The sequence below is a fragment of the Lissotriton helveticus genome, chromosome 5_1, assembly GCF_964261635.1.
Source record: "Lissotriton helveticus chromosome 5_1, aLisHel1.1, whole genome shotgun sequence".
Lineage (NCBI taxonomy): Eukaryota > Metazoa > Chordata > Amphibia > Caudata > Salamandridae > Lissotriton > Lissotriton helveticus.
Window position 1 is genome coordinate 298908212 of NC_136065.1, and position 24553 is coordinate 298932764.

Genomic DNA, 24553 nt, shown 5'->3' on the forward strand with positions numbered 1-24553 from the left:
CGTTTTGCTCTGTGTGTACGAATAGGAAGACCTATTCTGGTAGGAACCCCTATATGAAGATTGACCTCTTCCTCTGCTTCCACGAAAGGACTGGTTTCGGAATTGCAGAGATCCAAGGGCTTTGGCAGTGTCCGTGTCCTTCTTAATGGTGGTGAGGGCCTCATCAATTTTTTCGCCGAAGAGATGCTGGCCGTCGTAGGGCATATAGAGTATTTTCGTTTGCACTTCCTGGCGGAAAGAGGTGGCCTTGAGCCAGCCTTGTCTTCTCAGTACGGCCGCCCCTGCCAGTTTATGGAAACCAGTCATGGCGACATCCATTGCGCAGTCAATGAGTTCGGAGGCAGATGTTTGGCCTTCTAAGAGAAGCGAATGAGCCTCCTCCTTTAAATCCTCTGGCAGATTAGATAGATAGGGCGCAATGTCTGCCCAGAGTTGACGATTGTAACGGCCCAGAAGCGCAATTGAATTCGCCACTTTCACCGTCATGGCCGACGTTGTGGAGAAACGTTTGCCGATGGTATCTAGTTTTCTGCCCTCCTTGTCAGGTGGCGTCGACAGTGGCGATGCTGGATTTCGTGAGTTTTTCTGCGCCGCTTGGGTTACCACAGAGCCTGCCTTGGGGTGACCTGTGAGGCATGCTGGCGCCGATGAGGTTGCCTTGTATTTTTTATCTAGCCTGGGTACTACCCCTGAGATGGATGCCGGCGTTTGCATTAGTTGTTTGCCTTGTTTCCAGATAAAGTCAATGATGGGAATTGACCTGGTTGTCTTTTTAGTGGGCTCCTTGAAATCATAAAGGAAGCATTCAGTCTCCTGGGTTTCCATAAACATATGGAAGCGTTTGGCAGCCCGCTCTACCAGATTATGGAATCCACCGATGTCTGCGGGTGGTGATTCCGAAGATTGTGGTTCTGGAGAGGCCGGAGAATGTGTAACATAGTCCTGGTCTGCATCTGGGTCTGACTCGTCGTCATGGACCTCGCCTTCTTCCTGGTCTCTCTCCTCGTCGTCAGACGAGTGAATGTCTAGTGTTGGCTCCTGGTCTTTACTAAGCACCAATGGAGGTGGCTTGTGTCAAGGCAAAGGAGTAGGTACCTGTGCAGCTGGAAGTGCAGGCGTAGTGGGGTTTTCTGGAAACCGCTCCTTGTAGTCCTTTATTAGGAATTGCAGGTCCGAGACAATGGATGCTGGTAGGCACACCATTGGTGTAACATGTGTTTGTACTTGAGAGTGTACTGATTGCTCAATTTGTTCCTCCTCTTCCGGCTCCTCGTCTGTGCTTTGGCACTTAAGTACCAAGTCTGATGGGCTAGTGGCTTGAGTATAAAACTCTTCCTCCGACTCTTCACCCTGTAATAGGCATGTTGGAGGTAGTTGCTGCACCTTACTGGGCGGCGTAATTGGCCTTTTCGTGATCTTAACTTTGATATGGGATGTCTGAGGCGGGAAGGCATCCATGGCATGTGAGAGCAGCTCGGATTCTTTCTATGTTCCTGCAGTCATCGACGCTTGTGTCGACGGTGCCTCGCAGAAATTACCTTCGTCAACGGTAATTTACCTGTCGTCGACGGTGTCTCCGTCGACGGTGTTCTCATCGACGCGGCCTTGGTCGATGGCAATGACTCCTCCGTCGACTGTTTTCCCGTCGTCGACGGTTTTCCCCGTCGTCGACGGAACGCTCCTCGTCGACGAGATAGGCTTCGTCGTCGGTATGGTCTTCGTCGACGGTGTCGTCGTCTTCGTCTTCGACGTCGACGAAGTAACTGGAATAGTCGACGGCACGGGCTTAATCGCCGACGATGAAGGCGTCGTCCTCGTCATCGAGGAGGCGGCCGACGATGCTGTCGTCGTCGACACTGTCGACGTCGAGATAGTTTTGTGCGCTGAAGATACCAGCGACGCTGTCGTCGTTGCCAAGACAGGCGGCTGCTTCCTGATGACAGGAAGATCCTTGCCAGACCCTGAGGTTCTGCCCTCTGAGGACTTTTTAGAAGTCTTCTTAGGAGGGGTGTCTGAGGGGCTAGGGGAAGTAACCCTTGGCCTCTTCAAGGAAAAATGCGAAGTTCCAGAAACACTCTCACCTTCCGACACCAAGTCGTCTGTTCTGTCCTTCAGCCTATTTAGCCAAAGTAGTAGGCATCCTTCTCGGTCCTTGAGGGTTTTGTTTGAGAAGGTCCGACATATCTTGCAGTCCTTGGCTTGATGTTGAGGGTAGAGGCAATATAAACATGTTTCATGTTTATCCTCTACATGTAGTCTTTACTTCCCACAGGAGGAACAGGCTCTAAAGAGACCTTTTTTCTGGCTATCAGCAATGATGAAAGAAGTTGAAGAAATTCAGTTTTTGAAGTAAGAAAAAGATTCCTGAGGAGAACTCAGGTGGAGACTCCCTAGCACAACGTGCGGTAGAAAATCTGAGAGACTTGGGCTCCTGACAGGAAGGTTCTAGAAGGAGGTGGTAGCTGATTGGTTGGTTCTCTTTACTTTGGTCCTTTTTACAAAAGGACACAGATAGGCCACCAAGGTGGGACCCTTGGGCCTACTCTGTTTTGGTCCTTTTTACATAAGGACGTGGATAGGACACTAAGGTGAGACCCTTAGGCCTATTCTTTTCTATGTATGTCTATAGGACATTACTTTTATATATACCGGAGGCTCCCGTCTCGACGACGGGGAATGATTCAGGCATGTGAATCTATGAAAGACACCCAAATACTGGATAAGTTTATATGTTTTACTCGATGCTGTGAAGATCAATGATCCCCCTATCTCGAGTTCTCCCATCTTTGCCCCTCTGCCCCATCTTACATGCAATGCATCTGTATGAAGGTGTTCTGGACTAGTGACTACAAAAGGTGGTCTTCGTTTAACGGACTTACTGTGAATGTGATGATTGAGTGAATGTCACTCCAGTCAACTTTCTCAGAATGGAGTTATAGATGATGGTCTACTTAACCTTCTTCTGTCTACTGAACAGCTTCTTCTTATAATGCACCTCTTACAGTCTACAATGCTTCCACTGCCTTAGCTTTTCATTTGCCTTTCCTCCAGAAAGTAGTCAATCTCTGGCCCAAACAAAATTACTACATTGTTGGACTGAACTAACAAGTTGAAAATGTGTAACCATGCAGATATACGTACAAGAGCCCTTGTTGGAAGTTGTCTACTTTCTATGTATGCGGAGTCTAGTGTCCATTTAAAAAAAAAAAAAAAAAAAAAAAAAGAACTTTTGATAATCCTGTCCTCTTCTACAAAATATTTTACTCTCTTTTGAAAGACTTCACACAGGTGCTTAAGTCCTCCATATCATTCCATTGTTGGTGTGCATACCAGTTAAGTAATGATTTGTGTTCGCACTGGACCACTGAGTAGCAGCAGCTGTCAATTTCATTCCCTGCAGTCTCCAGTCTCTATTCCTACCTGGGGGTGGTCCTAGTGAGGCTGGGGATTGCGCTCTCTTTCTTACTGTAGACATTGTAAAAGAATAAAGTTTTACATGAGCTATAATGTAGTGTGGAACCTGACTTGAGATTCCGCAGACATGGCTATTTTAGTTCTGTTTCTGCTTTGTTTGGGTTTCTGATAGGATTTTCTCTGCAAGCGCTCAGACCTTCGGGTGATTTATGCGCTGTACAAATGAAATAAATAAATAAATAAAGTGTGTGTCTTGTGCAGATGCCTTATTTTCCTTTTCTATATGCGGAGTAACAGTCTTTGAGGTAGCTGAGAAATGCTTGACAGCCTAGGTAAATACGGACTTTTTTCTAAGCTGTGAATTTAGCACATGCAACAGAAAACTGGTTTCCACCAGTTCTTCACCATATGCATCAGCCGCATTTTTAACTGTCCCATTATATATGTAATGTCATCCGATGAGACAGTCAGTGGTAGGTCTACCTCCTCTTGTGCGGAATCGGCATAGACTGCCTCCTATATTCTTACTTTATCAGCCTGTACATCACAGATCGTAGCATTTGGCTCAATATCTGGTTGTAATAAAGGATTTTCAATATCTGGTTGTAATAAAGGGGTTTCATTTGTAACTGTGGCTTCTGCCTCCTGTACAAGTTCAGGGACATCTGTGATTCCCCTATTGTTTGGTCTAATTTGACGTCTCCCTTAGTTTCATTGTAACTAATGGTATGGGTGTCCTGAGTGCAGCAAGAGCATCATTGAAGGATTTTTTTCTATTTAATGAGGTTTTCAATCCCTGCGTCAGGTGCCTTCTTTTTTTCCTGGCATTGGTACTTTCTCTCCTCTTCTTTTTTTTTTTTTTGTAAACCTTTATTTCCACTTAAGGCAAATACAATATCAGATCCAGAATAATCACAGCAAGTAATCATTACAGAGACGGTCAGTGCAAAGCAATGAAGCCAAACATATGCAACATTCCGCCTCCTCACTGCCCTATCGAAGGCCAGGATAATGTCCGCACCACATTGGTACCAGGATATAAGAGGTTTCTTTTAAAAGTTTTTAAGGAAGAGCAGGATCCGATGTCGTACAAACCAATAATGCCAAAACAAGGGGATATCAGTAAGCAGGATATTCACAATCAGGACCATTGCAGGCAGGGTTTTGGCACTAACGCACATTAAACAGGATAGACAGTAAATAGTACATTACGCCCCCCAAGGCAGCACACGCCCGCTGTAGCTGAGAACTTTATGATACCATCCATCCTCGTAATTTGAACCATAGGAACATACAGCAAGCCCCCTACCACTCGGAATCCCAAAGGATAGGAATAAGAGAAAAGAAAGGAAAAAGCCAAGCAGAACAAGAGAGAAAAAGGGGCCCTAGAAACTGAAATAGGGAAAGAAAACAGAGTACCCCTCCCCTAACCCCCAACCCTGCACCCCTGCCTCCGGCTACGGCCTCCCCCTCAGCAGCGTGCCTGTCGCCCATTGTACGGAACCCAAAATTTAGAAGAAAGAGAAAGAGAACTACCACCCGACTAAACTAAAAGAAGAACCCAAGAGAGGGAAGAAAGAAAGGATGAACCCCGAGGTCTATGAAAGGGAGAGAAAGAGAGGGAGAGAAAGAGAAGGAGAGGAACAGGGGGTTCTAATCTACAACTACTAGGAAAGAAGTGAAAAACGGAGAGGAGCCCCCTAGCAAACCCCCGGCATCTCCCTCATGCAAGAATTGTGTGTGCACAGGATGTAAACTACATTTGCTCAAGTCAGTACAATAGAACAATTCACTAGGTACAGAATCAGCCCACTTTGTCATTAAGGAAAACAATATGTCGCCCATCCCTCACGAACCCATAATCAGCAAATATCAACACGGAGGAAACAGCATTTATCCTTGTCCAGTCTTGCTCATACCGCGATGGCCCACCAAATTATTGCACTCTAGATCCATAGTCATAGGGAATCGGAATACCAAAGCAAACCCAAAAAGCAGCAAGTCTGCAGTGCGTCGATGTGACCGGACCTCAGCCAAGCCCATTCCCTGCCAGTACGATGGTCCCAACCTGGCACAAAAACATGACTGCCACACTTCGATCGGCAAAACAGAACAGGGGGAGAACGTCTCAAAGTCCAAGCGCGGCTGGAGCAGAACCAGAGATACTAACAGCATGACATGGAGAGAAGTTCCATCGCTCGGTTCCAGGCTAAGGCCCACAGATAGTCCCAGGTCTCCGACATCACTAACTGGAGATGGCTCGAGAGTATGTGTCTCGGACTCATCGGTATCAGTGTCCGACGCCATATTGTTGCATCTGGGTACTAAATAAGGCAGCTCGATGTGCGTCCACGAACCATCCGGTCTCATTCGCTCCGCCGCAGAAAGCACACCATCCATTTTACTCCCCAGTGATCGGGCACCCTGCTCCAGAGAGTCGCGAAGGTCAGCTAAGGCCGCCAGAAGATCGCCACGGTGTAGCTCTGCTCCGTGCCCCCCTTTTGACATGCTCTCTGTCTCCATATGGTGCGCATTAGGTCGGGTCTCGGTCTTCCAGAAGCTGCACTCTGCTCCCCTCGCTATGCTCCGTGGCAGCACCATCCTGGATCGGGGCCGAGACACACGCAGTGGGGCATCGGGCGTCATGGAACCAACATCAGGGCCGCCGAAACCGTTAAAGTGCAACCAAATCGCAGCCACCGGTGGAATCAGCACTGTTTGGTCGCGGCTCGGCAAAAATTCGGGATTCTCCCGCCGGTAGCGGGACGGGGTCTCCTAACACTCCCCGGCGGCAAGCGAGCAAAGGTCCAGCAAAGATACACTTTACTCAGGGGCACAAAGACAGGCTTATCCCGGATTCCTGCCCCCAATCGATCCGAGTGAGTGTGCCAAGAATCGGCCGTTCCTTTTCGCGCCGGAGCCGACCGGCCCTTCCCTGCCACAGGTGGCCGCTGTTGTTCGCTCGGTGACCGGCCCTTCAATCTAGTCGAGTCCCCAGTCTTTGGGCTGCCGCGGGCCGCAAACGCCGTTGGCTGTTACTCCCCGTAGGAAGCAGGCACGAACCTCGGGATTGCGCCATAAGTAGCCGGAACTGTTCATGTACCCGTGTGTACCATTATGGATCAGGATATCAAGCAGAATGTACACCCGGGAGGAGATGGTGCTCGGAGCCGAGGGGCTGGGCGGCCATCTTAGACGCCGGCTTGGCTCCTCCTTGTTCTATCCTCTTCTTGAAGCTCTTGCAGTTAGTTTCTGGTGGTCGAAGCTTTCTCTTTACCCTTTCAAGCTTAATTGCCTTCTGGAGGAGAGTTAATGCATTTTAACGCAAATTCTTCCATGTGACCTTTTCTTTGGACCTCTTAGATGTGTAGACAATCTCCTTAGCATTGGGTGCTTGTCTTTACACGACACTTGTTGTTCACTTGAACAACTCTACTTAGTCGTTTTTCGAAATATACTTGGATAACTTTCTTTTGATGGCTCCAAAAGTCTTTTGTTATGATTCACTGTCGATTTCAGGTCAGACCCCCTCTTGTGAGTCGATCCATGTGTCGACAATGTGAGAAGAAACCTCTTTGAGGTCTAAATCCGATGTGTATTCTCCCCAAGCCTAGTCTGAAGTTGCTACCAAGGGCGACTGCTGTCAATCTGGGGTGGTGGTGGTGGTGGGGGGGGGGGGGGGGGGGGGGGGAAATAAAAAAAAAAAAAAAGAACACAAATAGGAACTTACCTTTCCTGCTGGCCATCGCAATCTAATCCTCCCGCGCTGTTCCACTGCTCCTGTCCCAACAACACTAGAATTCACATAGGCACAGGCTCCCATAACCCACCCAATCCCAGCACTTCACCCAGCATGAGAGAAACGATGGGATTGGGCGGATCAGTCCAGTTTTGCGCTCCAGCTGGGTCTTGGAGCCTGCGTCCCTAACTAAGCACTAGGACATCTCCCAGGAAACAGCCTGGAGGTATCCAAGTGTGCATGTGGGCTTGGCCGGCTGTGGACTGCCAGCCAAACCCACATGCACACTTTCAGTGCCTGCCTACCCCTTTCCCCCTGAGTGACACTGCTGCCTGGCCCGCCCCGACCAGGTGGGCTGGAACTAACAACATGACAAAATATAGTTTTATTGTCATTTTATTTGTCTTCTTACTACTGCGTTCTAGCAGTGGGGCGATGCTCCTCCGCCATAGCAGAGGAGCCGTGCATGGTTGCTATATTACTCCTTGTTGGAAAAACCCATTCCCTCTGTACTGGCGTTGTTCTGCTATGGAAATGACATATGGGGCCTATGTAGGCACACTCCCACGAGCTGACGTCAGTTGCTTTCAAGGTTGTCCGCACCCCAAACGCATAGCCAAAACAACAAATTGGCTTTGGCTAGTGTGCAGATTCCTAGACTTGAAATCTTATTAATGGGTACAGCCTAATTCACAGAATGGGGAGGAGGGGAGGGCTATTGAGGAATCCGTTGTTAGATCAAGTTTCTACCAGAAAGAACATTAGCGAAGGTAAGTAACTGGTTCTTCTGATAAAGACTTTTACAGCGGGTTCGACTTTGGAATATATACCAGAGCAGTACCTATTAGGAGGCAGGCCTGTGAAATGGCTCGAGTCTAGTCATGTAGGATAAAGCGTGAGAAATGCCATTCTCAGCAAACCCAGAGTATGGAGGGATGCCCATGTAACTGACTGGCATATGTCCAGGAGTGAAACTCCACATGTCAATGCAGTGGTTGCTTCTTTCTCCCTGGTGGAAAGGGCTTGCAGACCTTCTGGAGGCAGCTCATTGGCCAATGTGAAGCAGATCTTTATGCAGAGTAAATTCCAACAGGAGTAGGTCCCCTTCTGCACGGCCTTGCCTTTTTTCCCTCCAGTGAACCCCAAAACGAGCTGATAGTTCACCCATGCTCTTTGGTACGATTGATGCAAAAGCCCTGAGTTATTTTAGAGACCAAAACTCATAAGAGGGGTGAGGCAGAGCATAGAAAACTGGCAGAGTGATGGTGTGACAAACGTGGAACAAGTTCACAACATTTGGCAAGAAGCACGCTTGGCTCCACAAAACCACTTTGCCTGTGAAGAAGGTGGTGTATGGAGGGTTAACAAAGAGCCTGAAGCTCACTCACTTGCCATGCTGAGGTGATAGCAATGAGGAACACTGTCCTAAGGGTTAGGAACAGCAAGGGAAAGCTGTCTAGCTACTCAGAAGTAGTGTACATCAAATATGTGAGGACCAATTTACAGTTTCTCTTTAGCATAACAAAAATGTAGGAGACCTTTGAAACGCAACCAGAGGTGACTTAAATAACTAGTACTAGTCTGTTAACCGTAAAAAGGTCGAAAGGTACCTTTTAACTGTGTCCAAGGACAAGATGACATTTCTTTAGATAGCTTGGCCTGGAGGAGGTCAATCTGGTGTTGCCTCACCAAACAACAAATTTGTCTTAACAGGTGCATACAGTTTTTGTCAAATGATGTCTGTCTGCCAAGATAACATCAACCACTTACAGAGTAAGGCTGAAAGTGTTCAGCTGTCGCCGCTCAATATCAGTGCATGAAAGTAGAGATTGCAAAGGCCTTGGTGCAGGACCCTGCCCTGTTGTTGCAACAGCAGGTCCTCCGGAGGGACAGTCTGATTAGAGGAAAGATGCTCAAGCCCACATGTTCTGGATACTGTACATACTCAACATGCACAGTCTGGGGCCATTACGATGACTTAGGCCCTTTCTTTCCAGATCTTCTTTAGAATGAAGGGCATGAGTAGTAATGGCGGGTAGGCACACAGGATGCGTCCCCAGGTGAGAGGCACCTTGGAAACTCCAACGGGCAATTCTGTGGGTTTTTGGTAGTGGGGAATAAATCTAGCCCAGGTTCTCCCCATTCACAGATGAGAACTTGTGCCCCCTCCAGGTGTAAATACCACTTGTTATCCACTAGGCTTCAATGGCAGAGCTTGTCGTCCTTGGCTTTCATAGAACCTGCTAGGGTTCACCACCAGGAAGATCCCTTGATGGTCGAGCCATGTTCAGAGGCACAGGGTCCAGGACCCCACACAGCGATGCTTGTAGCAATATCACATGGCTGTAGTGTTGTTCGTAAGCACCTGTTCCAGGCTCCCTTTAATGGATGGAAGAAAGGCTTTCAATGCCAAGTGGATGGCTCTCTGCTCCATGAGGTTGACATGGCGCAAGTCCTCCAGGAGGCCTTTGATCTCCACCTCTGCCAGATGGCTGCTGCAACCCACAAGGGATGCATCAATGACCCATGTGAACTCTGGGTGGGGTAGGAAAAAGAGTCTGCTGCTTACTCAATCACGCTCCAGTAACTATCGCTGCTGGTCTTGCCCAGTCACTTCCAAGACATGAAAGTCGTCGGAAATGTCCCCTTGATGTTCGTCCCACTAAGACTTCAGATTCCACTGCAGAGCCCGCATATGCCACCTCGTATGCCTGACCAGCTGGATGCAAAAGGCTATCAGTTCCAGTAGCCTCAAAGTCTTCCTCCCTGTAATCCAGGACAGAGGCAGAAACATCAGGATCATTGCTAGAATGTCTAGGACTCCTTTCCAGGGGAGGTATGTATCCAAGCTGCGTCCAGAATAGCACAGATGAAAGGGAGGATCTGAGGAGAAATCGGGTGTGACTTAAGCACACTAATAGCAAACCACAAATGAGGTTTGCCACTGTCTGGAGATGGTTGATGATTGCCTGAAGCGAGTCCCTCTTCCACAGCCAGTCATCAAAGTAGGGAAAAACTTGGACCCCTGACCGCCGAAGGTGTGCTGATACTACCACCATTAGCTTTGTGAACACTCGAGGAGCACTAGTGAGAAAAGAATGGAGAACAGTGACCTGAAAATGCTCCTGTCCCACCACGAACTGCAGGTAGCACCGATGGGCCTAAAGAAAGGGGATATGGAAACGAGTGCTCTGTAGGTCCAATGCCTCCATCTAGTTTCCAGGGTAAAAGGCAGCTAATACCTGGGCCAATGTGAGTATCTTGAATGTATCCTTCCAGAGGAAGTCGTTTAGAGGAAACAGGTCCAAAATAAGATAAAGACATTAGTTTTGCTTTGCACCACAAAGTAGCAGGAACAAAAGCCTCAAACTACTTCTGGCACAGGCACCCTCTCAATAGACCCTTTGGCCAAAACGGCTTGCACTTCCTGCTGTAAGATGGACCAATAGTCCTCCGTTAGTCACTCTGGCGACAGTGGAAGGTGAGGCAGAGTGGCAATGAAGGGCAAGGTATACTTCTTTCCGGCTACTGCTGACCCACCTGTCCAATGTGATGGCCTACCAACCCAGCAAGTATCATCGTATAATGCCTCCAACCAGGCTGCTGTGCTTCCCCAAAGGCATGCTAAAGGGGTTTGGTAGGCGAGGCTGCCAGAGGGATTGGACTGAGTGTCTAGCTGACCCTGACCGGAGGGGGTGGGAGGCTGGGCTGGGTGACGCAGTAGCTGAGAAACTGCTGTGCACCTTGATGTGGCAGAATTGGCTGGCATTAAGAAATCCCTCAGCAGAAGTAGCAAAAGAAATGTTAAAGCTGATAGGGTGGGTGAAGTGGAGTAGAAAAGCCCAAGGAATGTGCTGAGGCCCTGCTCTCCTTGAACAGTGGAATCTGCCTTGTCCCCAGACAGACAAGTCCCGTCAAAGGACATGTCCATAAGTGACCACTGGACATCTCCTGAAAAACCAGTCGACCACAGTCCGGCGTGGTGGCAAATGGAGATGCTGGTTCCAATGGCGCGCCCAATAGAATGTGTGGTGTTGAAGCCACAACAAATTATGAACCTGGCAGCATCACCACCTTTGATGACCTGAGAGAGGATAGATTGGAGATCTTCTGGAACCCCTGGGAGGACTTTTTTTTTTTTTTAAACATATTTTTATTGCAGAGTTAGAAACCACAGGATACAAACAATCAACCCGTGCCCCCGCGACACCCCACTGTCCAATAATAAATCCAAACTGTACACAGCCATTCAGCCCGCATCCCGGAGGCCGGGCGGCATGTTGATCCAAGCAATAGGAGAAAATCACAGTGCAAGTCCCACAGGGACCATGGTCGAAAAGCCATCGTACGTATCTGCTTTTTACCCCCCCCCCCCACAACAAAATCTCCGTCAGCCATCCCAAAACTAATGCAGTAACATCCCGCGCTTCGGGGCTCCCCCTAAGTGCCCCCGCCCCAACTCGCCTGGCCGCTCCCCCAGCCCTCCCCCACTGCCACAGCACGCAACCTCCCTAATAGAGCCTAGGCACCCAGGCTAGCCACCCCCTAATGGCTTCCGTCCCACCCCAAGTCCCATAAACCAGTCCCCCCCAAGGCCCCCCCCCCTGGCAACTGCTAGGAGTACCCCTCGCCCTGTCGAGTTGGATGGACCTACCACAGCGCGGAAATTAGCTCTTCTGTGTGCGCCCCGTGGAGTCCACCGGTTCAGTTCTCTCCATCCCCGTCATCCACCATAGAGTCACGCAAGGCCTGCACCACCTGCTCCCATGCACGCGCCGCGTCCAGAACCCTCTCATTCCCCAACTTAACAGCCTGTTTCATCCGGAGCACACTCTCGCAAGCAGACCACCGCAGCAATTCATTCCTCCACCTACGCAGCGAGGGCCCCCCCCTGGACTTCCAGTGCCACGATATCTCCCTCTGCGCCAGTATCAGACCCAGGTCAATAAATTTGCTCGTCACCTTGGTGCGTTTGGTGTGCGGGAACCAGAGCAACAGGCACGCCGCCATATCAAAGTCCACCTCCCTGGCAGACACTTCATTCAGGAGTTCCCCTACCTCTGCCCAGTAGGTCCCCAATTGCGGGCACCCCCAAAACAAATGATCCATGTCCGCACCCAAAGACGAACACCGTGGGCATCGGGCATCCGGCACCCGGAAGTACCGCTGTAATTTCTCCGGGGTTAAATAGGCCCTATGAAGCACATAGAAATGCACTTGTTGAAAGCGCGCATTTCTCGTGCCCTTCCACGTACGCCGCAGGATGTGTCCCCACGCCGTATCCGGTATGGGGCGGCCCACACTCTCCTCCCATTTAGACTTGAGCCCCAGGAGCGGCTCCAGACCCTCATGCAGCATCCTATTATGGAGGCACGTCACAGCCTTAACCGTACCAGCTGCCATCACCACATATTGGCACACCATAGTCGTCGTTGGTTCTACGAGCCCCCCTTTCCAGTGCTTCTGTACGGCAGCCACCACTGCCGCGTGTAGGAGGAACCCCCCGTCAGGCAGCCCAAACTGGTCCCGGAGCACCTCAAACGGTGCCAACGCCCCATCTATGTACAGGTCGCCCACCACCTGCAATCCCATCTCTTCCCAAGCCAGCAACGGGGACCAATCACCCCCGTGCGGCAAGGCCGTCAGCATGCCGATCGGAATCTCCGGTGCATAAGGCCGCGAAGCCCTCGCTCTCCGAAGGCTCCTCTGCCAACACAAACGGAGCGTCCTTTCCTCCACGGTGAGGGCCCGCAACTCAAGCCTCTGCTGCATGATAATATAGGACAACACATGGCGTTGCATCCCCCGATCCCGGTCCTCCTCCGGACCCCTGAACACCCTAGCCACGTTCTGTGTTAGAACCTGCAGCTGTGCCGCTAGGTAATACAGCTCAAAGTCAGGCACAGCCATACCCCCTTCCATCTTCGGGCGGAGGAGCGTGGTCAGGGCCACTCTACGGCGGCCATGCCCCCACAGAAAGCCAATAATCATCGACCTCAGGTCTCTGAAGACCCCTTGGGGAATCCATATGGGCAGCGTCCGGAAATAATAGAGAAAGCGGGGGAGTGCCACCATCTTCAGAAGGGCAATCCTGCCTAGAACCGTCAGCGGGAGGGTCGACCAGAAAGACAAGCTGCCCCGCAGTGCCCGGACACAACGACCAATGTTGCCCTCCAATAGGTCTGCGGTAGCGTGGTAAATGCGAACACCCAGATAGGTGAAACAAGATGGTTCCCACACCACGTCCAAGTCTCCGTCAGGAGCAGGTGAACCCGCTCGCAGCGGGAACACACAAGTCTTCGCCCAATTGACCTTAAGGCCCGACAGCCGGCCGAACTCCGACAGCAGCTCCATAGCACCGGCCAACGCCCGGGAGGTGTCAGCCAGGTACAGGAGCAAGTCATCCGCATAAAGCGATATATAATGCCACTGCTCGCCCCTGGCTATCCCCAAGTACACGACACCCGACCTCGCATGGACCGCTAAAGGTTCCATTGCCAGAGCAAACAACAGGGGAGACAGAGAGCACCCCTGCCGCGTGCCCCTGCCCACCGGGTACGCCGCAGACACCAGGCCGCCCAAACGTACTCTCGCCGTCGCCGATGCATACAAGACCCTTGTCCACCTGCGGAACCCCTCGCCCATACCAAACCTCTCCAAAACTCCGTCCAGGAACGGCCATTCCAAACTATCAAAGGCCTTCTCGATGTCTACAGATAGGACCGCAGGGGCACCCTCCCCGTCCAAGATGGCGTCCATTATCCCCACCAGTCGGCGAACATTCAGCGCCGTGCTCCTCGTGGGTATGAACCCGGCCTGGTCCCTATGTACCAGGCCCGTCATATACGGGGCCAGCCTGGTGGCCAGTATCCGGCTCAGAATCTTATAATCCACCGTCAGCATGGACAGCGGGCGGTAAGACCGCACGTCCGCTGCGTCCCGGCCTGGCTTCAGGAGCGGCACAATCAAGGCCTCCCGCATGGATCCGGGCAGCGCCCCAGCCTCGAATGCTTCAGCATACACCGTCAGCAATCTGGGTGTCAAAATATCCGCATACAGCTGATAAAATTCAATCGGTAATCCGTCCACCCCGGGCGTTTTGTTGCGGGCCATATGCTTTATGGCCGCCCGTATTTCCGTGAGCGTTACCGGGCCGCCCAGTTCCTTCGAGTCCTCCTCAGCAAGGACCGGAAGCTGCCTCTCCCCCAAGTATTCCACAATGTCCTGGACCCCCACCTCCAGCTGACTCTGGTACAGTTCCTCATAGTACCCCCTAAAGCACTCCAATATCGCTGCCTGGTTGTACACCATCTCCCCCTGCGCAGTGCGAATGCCGAGGATCGGGGAGCCCCTAAGTTCCGGGTTGGCCAGTCTGGCCAAGAGGGTACCCACCTTGTCCCTTTCCGCATGCGCCCTGACGATATACTGCTTATAGTCATAGCATCGCAAACGTTCCGTCTCAGTGGCAACCACCTCCTTCGCTTCTAATAGCTGGGCTTGTAAGTCCGGTCTAGCCGGCCTGCGGCGCTCCAGGTCCCTCAACCTATCTTCCGCTGTCACGAGGTCATTCAACACAGCCGTGCGAGCATTCGAGAACCTGCCCAGACACACTCCCCTCGCCACCACTTTCATTGCATCCCATTCAATGGACCTACTCGTGGCCGTGCCCGCATTCATTCCGAAATAGCTATCAATGCCTTGCCGAACCACGTCTTGGAAGACAGGATCCTCAAGTGTCTCCGGCCGAAGCCGCCACGTTGGTATAACTGAGCGCTCCCTCTGCCACTGAATGTGCACCAATAGGGGATTATGATCTGAGATAGTCCTAGCTAAGTACTCCGCATGGGAGACCAACGGAGCTAGGGATCCACCACAGAGCACCGAGTCAATCCTGACATGCAGGTCATGAAGCGCAGAGTAAAAGGAGTAATCCCTGGTCTCCCTGTGCCGCTCCCTCCAGACATCCAGCAGCCCCCACCTATCCTGCCAGTCCTTCCTGTGCGCGGTCAGCCTGCGCACCGGGGAGTCCACCAGAGGGGGATGGGACCTATCCAGAGCCACATCAGTAATCGAATTAAAGTCCCCCCCTAGCACTATCGGGCCCGCCAGGAAGGAGGCTAACGCCCCTGAGAGGCTATCAAGATATCGAGCTTGATCAGTGTTTGGCGCATACACACAGCAGAAAACCACATCCCGGCCATATAACCTCCCCTCCACCGCCACAAACCGGCCATCCGGATCCACTACTTGATTCAGCAATTGAAAGGGTATCCCCGCCCTCACCCAGATCAGCACCCCCCTGGCATACGCTGAGTAGGTGGTGCCAAACACCTGGCCCCGCCATCTTTTCTGCAAGGCAGTACATTCCTTCTTAGTGAGATGAGTCTCCTGAAGCATAGCAATCTGAACCCCCCTGCGTACAAGATATGCATGGACCTTATGACGCTTCACCATAGTTCGCAGCCCCCGGACATTCCACGTTAGGCATTTCAGATTAGGTAATGTCCCCATTCCAACTTCGTACAGTCCAAATCAAATAACGAATGTTCATAACCCCCCCAGTGCAGTTGCCCCCCCCCAAACACACCCAAAACAGAAAAACTTCCCAAACCCCGCTCCCCAGGACAGAGCACACGAACCCAATGTCCGCCCCCATCCAAACCTTGAAACAACTTCTCACACTCATAACCCTGTGGTCTCCACCACAGGCGGCCTTAAGGGCCCAAGGGGGGTGAGTCACCGCCGACCTCAGCGAGCGGAGCCCACGCCCCGCGCCTCCATCCCTCTGGAAGCACAGATCCCCCCCCCTCCCGGCGTCCCGGCCCCCTATCAACAGGATACCACCCCACCATGAAGTCCCGATCTAGCTCAATCCAACCCAATGTCAGCCGCAAAAGATACCATCCGAGGTCTGTGGGGTCACCTCCGGCCCCTTCGAACTGTCCGCTTCTGAAAGTTCCTCTCCCGACCTGCCGCCTTCTCCTCCCGAGTCAGTGTCCGCACGTTCACTGTTCTGTTGCGACCCTGTAATGGCCGCCGTCGCTGCGAGTGCATCCCTCTTTTCCGCCGCCATTTGGGCCTCCCGCCTCTCCCGTTGGCGCCTGTTGCGGGATCGGATGCGTTGCGATTGTCTCACCCGGGGCTGCTTGGGCTCATCTCGCCTGCTTTTATGCGATCTGTCCGTACCCGCCCTGTACAACTCCAGCCATTGCCAAACCTCGTCCGGAGTCTGAAAAAGGTGCGTAGACCCATCCAACATGATCCGCAACTTAGCTGGGTAGAGCAAGGAGTACTGAATGCTTTCCTCCCTGAGCTCCTTTTTCACTGCCAGGAACGACGCCCGGTTTTTCTGGACCATTTGGGTGTAGTCCGGGAAGATCGTAACCCTACTATTCTCCACGTCATAGGGGCCCGACATCCTGGCCCGCTGAATGAGAAGATCCCGGTCTTTGTAGTGGAGGAGTCTCACCACCATCGGGCGGGGGGGGGCGACCAAGCCCCGGTGGGCGAGCAGGTACCCGGTGGGCCCTCTCTAGCGTAAAGAAAGGAGTGAGCCCCTCCGGCGCCACCACAGTGCGGAACCAGTTCTCCATATAGGCCACTGCATCCTCCCCCTCAATCCGTTCCGGAAGGCCGACGACCCGCACGTTGTTCCGCCTATTGCGGCCTTCTGCATCCTCCGCCCTCCGTTCCAACGCGTCCAACCGGGCCAACATATCAGTGATCTTATGTTCCGCGGCCACCACCGACGGTTTCAGGTCCAGCAATAGTTGGTCATGGTCCTTAACTTTGTCCGCTAGCTTCGCGTGATCTGCGCGCAGCAGCCCCAGGCCCACGGCCACTTGGGCGATGTCTTGGTGCAACACGTCCTTAGTCGAGGCGATCGCATCAAGTATGGCATCTAGTCGCTGGTTCAGCCGTTGGTCTCGATCGAGCTCCGAGGAGGGACTCTCGCCCAGCTGGGTGGAGGTTGCCGAGTCCCCCTCAGTGCATCCCGCGGCCATCGACCCACTCGTCGCCGCCATTCCAGGGTGCTGCGTCACAAGTCCAGGAGCTCGGTTACCGTCAGCGCCCGTGGGCAGCACCGGTCGCCGGCAATGCAATGTCTCCACCGACACTCACAGGCGCAAGAGCCACGGCCTGCGACGCCCACTCCACTCGGCCGCCCCCACGGGAGCCTGAGGGGAAGAGGAGAAGTCCCAAGACGGTATCCAGCTAGGGTCCCCAAGCTCCGGACGAGCCAAGGCAGCGCACCACGGCCTCAGATCACAGTCCCGCCGACCCTAGCGCCCCAGTCAGCGGCTTGCAGGATCCCTCGCCAGGATCCCTCGCCAGTCGGCGACAACTCGGCTCAGGGCTGAAGTTCGGGGCCTTCCGACCTCCCCGCCACCATTTTCTTCGCACCCTCGGCAACACCTCAGCCGCTGCTTCAGCACGGTCTCCTCGGGGGCGGCAGTCCCCCAGCAGTTCATCAAGTGCACCCAGCTGTCCCCTCACACTTCAGAGGGCAGGAGAGTCGTCTCCGGGCCGCCCAGGGTTCCGAAAACAGGAGAATTAGCGGGATCCTGCGCGGAGCTACGAGCTCACGCCGCCATCCCGATCGGCGTCCAAGCCACGCCCCCCGAACCCCTGGGAGGACTTGAGCTACTGAATCCCAAGGAGCATGGGAATAGCAGCCTAGGAGGCAACTGACCTTCACAGACGTGAGGGACAAGCTAGAGAAAAAAAATACCCACTTCCCAAAGGTCTTGTTTGACTCTACTGTGGGGGGAGGGAACTAGATGGTAAGTTATTAGGGTTTGTCCAACTTGTAGACACCTGTACCACCAAGCTTTCAGGGAAGGGTGCTGAGTTCAAAACAAAGACACCCGGGGCATAAGCCTTGCCAAATAAGGAATGCAATGTATGCATCCTTGCTTTTGTGAGGGTGCCACGTCCAGTAGGGGAGTTGGTGCTTCGAAGGAAGCCAAGCACAGCCTCATCACGTTCATAGCACTGCCAAATTGGAGTCAAAGAGAACAATGGGTACCTTGTAGTCCATGATCTATGGCGTTGGCATGGAGGTTGAGGTTCCGGGGGCCTTCATGGCACGTGGCACTGGAGGCAGCGTGGGAGCAGGAGCCAGAGGAGGTGCAGTGTTGGACTTGGAGGATCCAACTGTCAACGAGGGGGACCCATCGTTGGTACGCCAGATGGAGGGCATCTCGGCTTCTTAGAGCTTAAAGGCGCACCAGAGGTAGTGGTCAAGGATCCGAAGAGTCCAAACATGGACTCGCAGAACTCTTCGATCTGCTTCAGTATTGCATATGGCCATGAAAACTCAAGTTGTGCCAGGACAAGCTGCAGGATAGGCTCCAATGTCGATCGGCTTTGGGAGTGAGAGCCAGAGGCATGGTGATGCCCTTGCGCATTCTCAGGAGATTGTGAGTGGCTGGATTGGGCAGAGTATTGCTTGGTATTTTGTGGTTTTTCTCCGACTTACCAAACACTTTGAGTGCGACAATGACTAACCTCCGGAATGATTACTGCAACTTCTGAACCGGGAAGGGGACTTGGACTGACCTTTCACCTTGGTCTTTGGGTGCTTGGCGACAGTTTCTCCGTCTCAAATGGCTTTCGGGTTAATTGAAGTGCAGTCACTGCAGGCACCATTGGTAGGATTTGAATTTGATCATCCTGGGAGGTGAAATTACCCTTACACACTGAAAATAATTTTATGGAAAAACTGTCACAAAGAGACGAATGGTAGCTCCAGAGTCACATCTGGTGGCAAGGAAAGAAAGGAACACATGCCACCATGCAGGAATGCCTCCCCCCCCTTGTTATTTTAGGAGTGGAACGGCGTCACTGCAGAGAAGCACTGTACCACATTTGCACACGCAAAGGTACAGTTCAAATTCTTTCAGATCCAGGATGACTCCTGGGGAATATTCAAAAGGTGATGTATCCGCGGTAAGAAGTCTATCAGAAAGTGAGCGTGGCTAAGTGTTTTCAGTTTTATGGTCTATTGAGAGGTAGCACAATCATACTGGGTTCACTGTATAAAGCAAACATCCTCTTGCACTTTGAACTGGACTTACAAAGTGTGCACATACTACAAAATGGCACTGACAAATCTCAGTGGCAGTGTAAAACAGAGCAAGGCTTTTTAGTCGGTGGCGCACAGCTAAAGGTAACGCAGGTCAAATTATAGAATTTCCAATTCTTCGAGGTGCAAAAGGGGCGAGGGGTAAGCCCTATAACCCCCCAAAAAGTGCCAACAAAAGTTAGTACCGAAATTTTATACAGACCTAATGCCCCTGCACACTCAGATAATAAACATTGAACAATGCAATTGTTGTTAACAGCTTTGGTAGAGACAAAGGTTTAGTCAAAAGTACAATTAAACAATATGTAGCACGATCAATCAAGCGTCCCTATAGGACTGGGATTTTCCTACTATGAACTGATTTGGTGAAAAATTGTGTACTGCTTTCATCCATAGTTTTATTACAGTTATCATATTCGGTGACTTTGGGAGCCACATCTACCTACTAATGCTGTGTGAGGGATTCTAGTTCTTAAAAGGGCTGCTGAGATGGATTGCTGGGAAGTAAATAAGATACCATTCAACTGGAATAAGGTTAATGCCCAGGAGGGTGTATATCCAGAGCAAAGTCTATTACACTGGGGCCCTTTCTGAGGATGTATAATCCTCCAATTGAAGTCATAATAAGGCTCTGTGTCAACTACTGCGTTTAGGCAAGTGGATGGGATGGTGTGCGAGAGGCATGCTGCTGATGAATTCTTGGCAGTTTCTGCAGCAACACATACTGATTAAGACGCAAAAGAGGAGGACAAGGGTGGCAGAGGCAAAACGTCTGGAGAATCCAAATGGAGCACTACAGACGAGTTACAGGAAAGCAGTTACACCAGTTAAGTTAGGGTCAAAACTGACTATTTCATCGTTTTCCCCTGACCCCTGGTCATCAGGGTCTAGAAATAGAAAACACCAATGTAAAAAAGATATTGTGTTGGGCTTCCTTGCCCAAAGGAAGATAACATTTGTGTCCCCATCGAAAGGGAAATAACTCTCACCAGTGTACACATATAAACCCTGAAAAAACACCTGCACAACCACACTACAAACTAAATGCCATCCAAAGAAAGGAAAAGGAGTGTGAATGGGTCATTTTTATTTCTTCATGAAGGGGCCAATACAATGTAATTTTGTTATACAAGGTAGCAGCAAGAAAGACTGGAATAATATTATTCTGCTTGAGTTTTGTTGTTTAGGGAATGTGACTAAAATACTGTTACTCTTCCTTTTTTCAGTTTAGAGGTTTTTGTCTAAAGATGCAGGGTTGAGAAGCATGTTTTAGGTCTTAATAAATAAATTTATAAACTGGAGAGAATCAGGACATATCCAAATCATATTTGATATTTTGGCTAGGTTTGATTCTTTCACTGATAAGTTAAATTGCTGGTTTCATAAGAATATTTCCCAATATGTACCAACACTTTTACCCACAGAGAAGAGGTGAAACCCTTTGATACATCAGCCACGTTTTCTAGTGAGTCAGTATTGATAGAAGGTGAATTGCCAAACACCCCAGGCTTTAACCCGTTAACCGCGGCGTAAAATCCGCTGCGGTACGGGCGTTTCCGTGCGCTGGCGTGGCCGCGTCGGACAACGGACATGTGCAGCACTACAAAGGTAGGGCTTGCATTGGCCGGCACCAGCAGCAAACGGGTTAAAAATTCACTGCAAGGTTTAGTGACAGGTATATGTGAGAAGAGTGCCGTCATCAAGCATCTGGGACTGTATTGAAAAAAATGACACCAGACCTTTGGAAAAAATGGAATGCAGTGCCACTTGGAATGCTGCTGCAAAAAGTTCTTATCAAGGTAAAAAAATATTGCGGTGATATTGTTTAAATTTTCAGTGAAAAAGTTGTGTGATGACCTGTAAAAATTGATACCAGAGCTGAAGTACTACCCTGTAAGAGATCTTTGCCACTTGCTAAATGGTATGCTGAAAGCATACCAAAATTCAGAGTTAATGAAGAATGCTATTGACTTTGTAGTCCATTCTGGTGCACTGTTCCATTATGCGCGGGAACTAAAACACAAATATACCTCATTTTGTGCTTTGTGTGGCGTCAAAGAAAGAGTCATCCCAACTGTGTCATTTAGCCGGTGGTTCTCAGTCCTCGAAGCAGTGAATGCTATATTATCCACGTGGCGACCGTTACCAGATTTGTTGCTTAGTAATAATGACAAAGGCAAGAAATGTGAGGAACTTCAGTCGCATATTGCTAGTGATGTGAAAAAAAGTTCACTCTACTGCATTCTTAGATTTTTTACAGGAAAACAGGTCTGCTGTAGTGGACATAATAAAAATAACTAGTCTGAAAATACCCTTGTCTACCAAGTGTTCAGCGTAATTGGTGTAGATTTGAAACATCTCCTTGAAAGTAGGCTGGGCGACACTTTGTGTCTTTGGCACTGCAACATGCTCATGTTAGAATGCTTGCCACTTTTTATGTGAAGAAATGTTGAGGTTCAAATCAGGAAATTGTATTTTACAATGCATGAGAAATGGCTTGCATGGATGCATAGCAATGTCCCTTCACCAACCATGGCATTTGAAGCCTCACTGTGGTATGTTACACAAGTACTAGATCCCTTCTGTTAAGGGGGAATTTGATCAGAACTTTGAAAAATACAGCTTCATTTTTTACCACTTCAATAATTCTGAAGGCATATATACCAAGTTCAATGCATGTTTCAGGATCGGTCCCAGAGAATCGCAATCTTCAGGTGCAACAGTATTGGCAAAGCAAGGTATATCGGTGGCCAAAGTTAGCAAATTGTGTACAGGCTGTTTTGGTGTAACACGTCTCAAGGGACAATGTTGAGATGGCCTTTTCACAGATAAAAGTTTATATGGGAAGGAAAAAACGAGCATGCATGACCAATGACTCACTGAAGAAGTATTGTATACGTTGATTTGTAAAAATGTATTTGGATCGCATATACACTGTACGAACACTGTCTATATACCCTGCACTATCAGTGCAGAAAGCAAGCAATAACAAAGGCAAAACTTCCCATAAATACTGGAAAAATACTCTGTTTTTAATGGCGCCAAAATGTGTAACCCCTGATAACCATTGTTTTTTAAGGTATTGAAAACACTGAAAAAACACCATCAGAATGTACTAAAAATAGAAATTGAAAACAGGAAAGCCTAATGATGAGACCTTGGAACTGCAGCATGTGGTGCAATGGTTTGATGATGACCCAAATTGAGAAAAGTCTCTGCTAGCGGGCATGCACATTCTGTACACATTACTAAAGTGGTGTATGGTGGAGAGAATTATTCCCTTCTCCCTTATTTGTGGCAACAAACAGCCAGAGTATGGCCTAGAGTGGTTCCCTTACACAGAAGACATACCCTTGTTTGCCTGGGGGCAATTCACGGCCCAGTTGAGGGATGTGTCTTTCGCAAGATAGAGATAAGGAGCCTGTATGAATGCAGGAGATCTCCATCTCAATAAGTGGTGCCTATGTTTCGAGCAAGCCCAAGAGTGATTTGGGGTGGATCGTAGATGATTCTCTACGCTGGCTCAAACAGCCTAGATTGCTGAACCTTGCTTTGAGAGAAGCTGCGAGAACATGAAGTTGTGAGGCAGCTGGTTGCTCTGGTAGGTTGTAAAAGATTTATTACGCACCTACATGAGTCCCTACTTATGGATAAAGGGGGCAAGACAACACATGCCAAGGACAGATGGAGTGCAAATTGTCCGGATGAGTTGATCGCTGTAGCATGGTGGAGGGCATGTGAGCAGGTCTAGCAGGTGTCCCCCAGTGCTCGATTTAAACGTATCCAGTTTATTTTTCTGCACCAAACATATATGACCTCCTACAAAGATTTCTAAAATATACGCTACAGCTTTAATGGTATGCAGCAGATGCAGAGTGCCTTTGGCGGACTTCTTGCACATGATATAGTCTTGTAGTTTATTGGTGGGCTTCTGGGCGGAAGTAATCAGCGTTTTAACGCACACAGAGGGGGTAACTCTGATGTGGACGCTAAACTCTGCTTCCTAGGTATGCTCTCACAGAGTAGGGCATTTGAAAATGCCCACCTGGATGGTGGCACTAGGGCTCGTTCTGGCAAGGCGAAGGAAAGCCATTCACTGGAAGGCTCCCCGAGCACGGGAAGTTTCCAGTGTGGCAGCAAGATTTACACAAGCGGGTACTGGCAGATGAATAGCACATTAAAGTCAACTGAAGAGATGACAAAGTTGTTGAGGATTTAATGACTGGGGGCGGGGGTCGGGGGGTTACAAAAGCTTAATATATAAAAAGAAATAGCAGAAAGTACATAATAGCTGAATCATAAACAGTATCCTGAGAGAATTAGTGACCTTATGGAAGATCCACTCATTCACTCAGGCTGGGGGCAAATCAGCCCAAATTAGGAGGTATATGCTACAGTATACCTAATATGGCTGCATATATACTCTGGATTACCAGTCTATCAAAGGGGAATATTACACGAACATATGAATCTAAGAAAATCCTGTGGCATTAATTTTATATTGAGGTTGGTCAGTTTCTGACCAGGCTGATGATCTATACTAGGTTGTGAAGGGAATGTTTATATTTGCAGCTGTGATATCAGTGTTACACAATAGGTTTATGGTGTGATTGTGATGGCCGTTCTTAACTACTCATTTGGCTGCAATGCTTTAGAGTGGATTCACATCACTGTTATTCAGCAATTTGTAAGGTGGCACATTCCTCTGACTTGCAAAGATCATCCTTTAAATATATTTTTAAAGACCACTGGAAATACATTTCAATCATAGATACTAGCTAGTATTGATATGCAAAGCCCTTAACATCTGTGAACTATTACAAAAGTGCAAGACAATGAATATGTATATGCTTAAAGTGTAAAAAAGCAACTGATGTGGACAAATTATTTTGGAAACAGTGGGTTGTTGAAACGGTACAGCATCTTGCATTGAAATCTGTGTAATACACAAACTGGAGGTGAGTTAGACAAATGGGAGAAGGGTGAATTGTTGGTACAGTGAATACTTTGGTCAAATTTGCGCACAATCTAAGTAGGGGGTGGTGGTTAACCACATTTATGACCTCCCCTAGACTCAGAGAAGTCTCGAGGTACCGACGGATTAGAGCGGGGCCTCAAGATCCTGAGCATGGTCCAGGTGAGGTGAGGTCCAGTCCCCTATCAAGCTAGATGCAACTTGCATCCCTTGATGTGGAGGAACAGCCTGTGTACTATTTCATTGTATCACAGCAATTATTTATTTTTATTTGATTTGTTTATTTTCAAATTTTTCACATTAATATACGCAGTAGCAATTATAAGAACAGAGGCCC

General features: G+C 49.8%; 1 protein-coding gene across 4 annotated transcripts in view; it reads right to left on the reverse strand.

Annotated features, from left to right (window-relative positions):
* The window catches only part of KIF1B (kinesin family member 1B), a 1137443-nt gene that overhangs the window by 686277 nt on the left and 426613 nt on the right, over positions 1-24553 (reverse strand). The gene's annotated exons all lie outside the window — the stretch shown is intronic.